A 6113-nucleotide genomic window follows, 5' to 3' on the forward strand; every position below is an offset into this window, starting at 1 on the left:
AAGCTGATGCAGAATTCCATGTCCTACACGAGAACTGCCACAAGAGTCACCTGACTGTCAGACCAGCCAGGCTGGTGCACCAAGTGCTCAGAACAGGTGCCTCAGAAAGGGATGTAGGGAGAAGCAGGATTTTTAAAAATACAGTTTATTAGAACACAGCGTGTCTTCTGGGACTCAGAACAGTAGATAATGAGATAAGTTTTGATGCTGGTGTCATGGACACACTGTGAAATTTAATTTCAGATTTTAAGTTGAGTTTGTACCGAGACAGATAAAACAAAGTTAAGATATTCATGTCTTGGTTCAAGGTCAAATAGATTAATAATCAAGTCTTATACACAATATCAGAGGACAATTTCCTAAATAACAATGATATTAAGTGAGACTGAGGCTGGAACTAAGGAAAAGGCTGGACAGGAGAAGAAAGGCCACCCTTTGTAGAGCCTGATTGCTAGCCTAGAGCTGAGGTAGCTAAGGAAACAACTTGGGAGACAAAGGGAGTGCCTAAGTTGCAGCTCCCTTTCTAGAACTAGATCCACCTCCTAAGTTTAACATTAGTCCAGGACCAGGAGGACCAGTCTAAACACTGTGGGAAAAATAGCCAAGCAACTTAGCTCACACAAGGTAAGTCCCGTGGTGCTCACCCAATATCTTCTGAAATCTTTGGCTGACTCCATCCTTCATTACCATATCATTAACTATGGTATGTGACACTCCCATCCCCACTTTTCCCTATAGCCTTCCCAGTGGGGTTTGAATGACATGACAGCTCCTCTAAGGGCCATAAAGTCTCAAAAACTTCACTGTCCCACAGAACGGCTGCTCAGCAGCAGGAGTCATACCTCAGGCCAAACCCTCAATCCATCCCAAACTCAAGTTTAAACCCTCAACACCAAGCCCCACAACACTGGGAGCTCTTCTCACTGACCCACTCCCATGCATGGAGGGTATCTTGTCTTTGCTCTTTCAAACTACGCTTGAGAGTCCTGCTTTGTCCTCTCGGTTCCCTAGGATACCAAGAACTGGACAGACCCTGAACCCAGTAAAAAGATTACTGGCACACACATTTAGGTGGTAAATAAGAAAAAGAACCCATTTCACTTATGTTTCAAAAGTGTCCCAGCATCCTGGTCCTGGTAATATAAAATGCTGTCTAGTTTGGGCCAGGTTAACTTTTCTACTTATTCCGTGTTCACTGACTTTGCATGACAGCTTACTTGTAATTGGCAAGGTCCCTGGCTGCCTCCCACAAGCCTCAGACGCACCCTGTCCCTTCAACTGATGCTGAACTGCTTCATTCACTGTGAGTCTCGAGGTACTCAGTTCTTAGAAATTAAAACCAGGCCACATTCAGTAAGTGTGTTGAAACAGCCCATTGGCATGGAGGGAAATATTTAAATTCTACCTTTGTTCAGTAGATCTTTCGATGAATTGTAATCTTTTCCTGCAACCAAATGAAGTAGAGATAACTAATTTGCTTCTAGATCAAGAATAAACCAAATGCCTGACCTTTGGAAAGCCCAACAGTTCCTCAAGTCTTACTGACACCTGGTGGCTAAATCTCACAGACTTGCTCCAGACAAAGATGAGCTTTTTTCCCTAAGGAAGTATTCCCTGTTGCTGATAGTCACAGCGAAACTTTGTATTTTTTCATCTTCGAATATACTCATGGGCATTCATTCTCATACCTGAAAAGAGGTCGAAGTGAAGCAAAGTCCACAAGAAGCCTCAATTGATCTTGAATAAATTTTTACCTCATTTTCCTCTATGTACAAACAGACTAGTAAAAGTACTAGTTTTTAATTTCAATAATATGATACAGGTCCATTTGTGGTCCAATTATTTTTATCCAGATAACAAGCAACATAAGAATCATATAAATTCAGAGAAACTATAAACTAGTAAAAACCTCAACTCTTCCCATAGTTTTAATTTCCAAAGTTAAAATTTTAAACTTTAGAGTGCCGAGAAATCATCTTCTTCTTATTTTAAATGCACATGGACAAGACACACCCCTAGAGCACACTAATTCACTCATTCTTGGGGAAAGATCTGAACTACTGTTACCCTATTCTTGAATTAGAGTTTAGAAATCCCACTGGAACATAACTCTCACCCTTCTCTGTCATATGGCTTTCTCAGAATCTTAATACAGTATTCTGATGGAAATTTCCCACATTAATTATGTGTCATCAACCATTAATCCATGTCTCTATTTTCAAATAACATCATCCTGTTTTTCCTTTGGTGGACACCTCTGCAAGTCCAGGTATGTTCAGCTAATGTGATTGAGCAAAACCTGACATCATGCCCATTGGAGGGTCAAGCATGCCTGTGACCTGGGAAACCAGGGTATTCATTTCCCTTGGCTCAAGGATAGGTAGTTGATGGGAAATCAGAGGAAGTTTTACTGTGAGAATTGCTATAAGAATAAACACTACACCCATGGATTAATTTACATGAAAGAACATGACCTTGGGGGTGCTATTGGCAACATGAGTCACTCCAGATGAAAGACAAAATCACACACATTAGAGCAAACCTCAGGGATGGTGAAATGTAGAGCAGGGAAGTTCAAACTTTCCTTCTGAAGGTCTGGTAATTGAGTCTGCTGAAAGAAAATGACTATAGACAGATTACCTGGCAAAAAGACATACAAATTTATTAGAATGCACCTGTCCAGGTGAGCCACACTAAACATGAAACTCCAAAATGGTCAGATATTGGAGGTTTAAATACCCTCTTCATAAGTGCAAGGGAATGGGGGCTAGAGCTACTGTTAGAGAGTAAATAAATGACTTTTAGGGGAGATGGAAAAACAGATAATGACCTGGGAGCAAACTCCTTTGGGCTGTACATGCAGTGCTTCCTTTTTTAGACTCTTCCTCTGTGATATGAGTTTAATCTTCCTGAGTTAATGAAATTTCAGTAAGAAGATTGAAGGCTATTGTGCTCTTCTTTGACAGATCTGTTGCTGAGGTAGATAAGCGGCCTTCAGAGAAAGCCCTTCCTTGTGTTTGCTTTTCCCCAGGTGATCCAAAGGAGTTTGAAGTCCAAGGGAACTCATTTCGGGGTATCATCTTCTGACCCCCAACAATAGCCATCTGCAGACATTGTTGGAGCACATTATGCAGCTGTAATTGAAAGTAGAATCTCCTCTGCCTTTTCCTTTACATGTAGCCATAGACGCCAACTGTGTTTCTCGCATTTACAATGGCAGGTCTCGCAGTTCTAGTTGCCTGACACGTGGTCTGCCCTACCTCTGAGCACCTATGGTCCTCCTCCTCCATTTGAACTTACGAGGTCAAGGTAAAAATCAACATCTCTGTATCCAACTTATGATCTACTTACTTGATCCTTCTTAATTAATATTAAAGACAAAAGGCTAAATTATAAACAGATATCACTAAAATCCAAAGAATTATTAGGAATTATCCTGAGAATTAATACTCCAATAAATTGAAGACTATAGAATAAATGAATAAATTCTTTGACATTGATAAGTGCCCAATATCCCATTCTTTGCTTCCAAAAATGTTTCAATAATAGATACTAAAATCTATAATACAATATTCAGTATCTATAAATTTAATGTTTTACTTTCTCTGTTAATTTCATAAATTTTTTAGAAATATTTTTGTGGGGCTGGGGATTTAGCTCAGTGGCACAGTGCCTGCCTGGCAAGCGCAAGGTCATGAGTTTGATTCCTGGTACTGAAAACAAAAACAAAAACAAAAAAAAGGCAAAACAAAACAAAAAAAATTTTTTTTGAGACAGGATCTTGCTATGCAGTTCAAGCTGGCCTTGAGATCACTCTGTAGCCCAGGCTGGTCTCGAACTTGCAATGATCCTCTTGCCTCAGCCTCCTGAGTGCTGGGATTACAGGTGTGCACCACCACGCCTGGCTTTAATTTCATAAATTATCATATTAAATGTGTTGATATCACTAATCTTTGCACTCCTAAGACTAACTCATAAGATTTCTTCTCATAACTCATAAGGTTACCTTCTAATATAGTCCTAGGTTATAATTACCTTATATACTTTAGTTTGGATATCATACTTATGCTTATATGTTACATTTTCTACACCCTTTTGCATTACTTTTGTTATTTGCTATCAGGGTTTGCTCACTGGATAGAATGAGAGGATCTTAAACTTTGGAGCCAGATAGAACTTACAACCTCCTTCCAGGGTTAGTGGAATTTTTAGTTCCTATGATGTATTTTAGGGTGGTTTGTGTTTCTTTATTTATTGAGATGCTTCCCTGACAAAACTTTTCTTCTTGAGCACACTTTAATTAAGTCCCTCTACATTCTGCACCCAGCAAGGCTCTGTCACTGGTACATCCCCCAAAAGCCACATTTTAGAAAGAATCCTGGAAGTCATGGTAGCCAGAGTCCCTCGCTCCCAGGACAGAGCCCCTGTGGCAGTTGGTCTGGCTCCTCATTCTCCACCAGCCTCCTAGTGAATCTGATCACTCTGACCTCGCTTCAGCAACAATCCAGAAAGTAAGTTTTAGTGCTAATTCTCCCCGAACTCTGATGTTTTCTGTTAGTAATTTTTAATCCACTGACTGCTTCTTGAATATAAATTCCTACCTTCCTTTGTTATACATGAAGTTGGGCTTCATATCTTCCCACTATCACAAAATCCCCAATCCTTACATATATCATGATAGTTGCCCTACATACAGTCAGCCTACATTCTCATGAGTGATTTTCTTTTTCTTTAATGCTTCATCTTCAAGTCCTTTCTGCTTAGGGACCGATTGAGCAGGAACTCTACATGCTTAGCATAGACCTTGGTGTGGCACGTATGAGTGTGTGTTGCTACAGTTGTGGAATTTTTGTGAATCTGACTAAGCGTGAGTTATGAAAGCAAAGCTTTCTTTAAATTGCCAAAAATCAAATCAAATCAAATCAAATTAGCAAAGAAAATGTTAAGCTTTATTGTGAAGGAGCAAGTACAGGCTGTGATCCCCATGGGAGACCTAAAGTAGTTAGAAGTTCAGAGGCAGCTGTCAGCCGGTTGGCTTATATATGAAAATGGGGAAGTTTTTTTTTTTTATCTTTTTACCTTTATAGTAATTGATTTTTCAAGTAGAATTTCCAGACAGAAGAGAGTTAATTAATAATAACTATTTTTATTAGTTTTGAAGGGAAATGTAAGTTTCACTTTTGATTGTTACAGAAGTTTACATGAAATAGCTCAAGCTCAGTTTTTCTCAGATTTGCAAATCAAGCAAATTTAGGATTTATTTATGTGGCCTCACTGGGTTTGTCTGATTGGAGAATTCTCAAGTCCAATCTCCCTTTTAATTTTATTAAAACGAAACAATTTACCAAACTCCGTGTAAATATTCTCCCAAACCACAAGTGATCTCTCCACCTTGGGATCAAATCCACATGCTGACTTTCTTGTAACAATATTGTTAGCTAGATGCTATCCCTTTAGCTTCTCTAGAGGGGTTTCTCTCTGTTTCAGCTAACCGTTGTAACATGTGAAATAATTCTCCTTGTACTTCTGACAGAAGAGAAGCCTCACTTGAACTCAAACAGAGAAGTACACCTGTACCTGCAGTCGTCCCAGTCAGCTCAGGTTCAGTCATCCTGGCCAGGCAGCAGCATCACTCACCTGACGGAAACAGTGAAGTCTAGTGGGACCTCATGGTATTGCACGCCAAAGGTTTACCATGAAGAGGTTAAAATGTGCCATATTGTACAAAAGAATTTTAGTTCAGAGTTTAAATTGTGCCACTTCTGGAGCATATCTTCCATTAAACTTTCATTCAGTTTTAACAAGCCTCATATATTACAGAGTACTGCTGTATATTAAACATTAAAATGTAAATTTTATCTTTTAAGAAATGACAGGCTTCCCTGGGAAACATTCAGGTAAAGAAGTTGTACAGGTAAGGAAGATGTACAAAGGTGTGAAATGTTTTTAAAGCCTGAAAATCTTTACCTATGTTCTACTTTTACAAAAACAAAGGTATGAAAAAGAGACTAAAGAATCCACATATATTTGTAGATTTGGAGGTGAAGTCTTACTGAGTTTTTTCTCTATCATTAACAGAATGTTTAGTATACTCGTGAAAGTAAAAAGCTAGA

At 39.1% G+C, this 6113-nt stretch overlaps 1 long non-coding RNA gene across 2 annotated transcripts; it reads left to right on the forward strand.

The window, feature by feature from the left end:
* The first annotated feature begins 541 nt into the window (after positions 1 to 541).
* Positions 542 to 5796, forward strand: LOC102017945. 2 transcript variants are annotated; one of them, XR_001236107.1, is made up of 4 exons: positions 542 to 624; positions 3221 to 3309; positions 4124 to 4195; positions 5534 to 5796. It is a non-coding gene; the product is annotated as an uncharacterized LOC102017945 (long non-coding RNA). The 2 variants fall into 2 exon arrangements; XR_259363.1 differs by lacking the exon at positions 5534 to 5796 and adding an exon at positions 4328 to 4505.
* The last annotated feature ends 317 nt before the right edge of the window (positions 5797 to 6113 follow it).

The sequence above is a fragment of the Chinchilla lanigera genome, unplaced genomic scaffold (genome assembly GCF_000276665.1).
Source record: "Chinchilla lanigera isolate Chin_1 unplaced genomic scaffold, ChiLan1.0 scaffold00004, whole genome shotgun sequence".
NCBI lineage: Eukaryota > Metazoa > Chordata > Mammalia > Rodentia > Chinchillidae > Chinchilla > Chinchilla lanigera.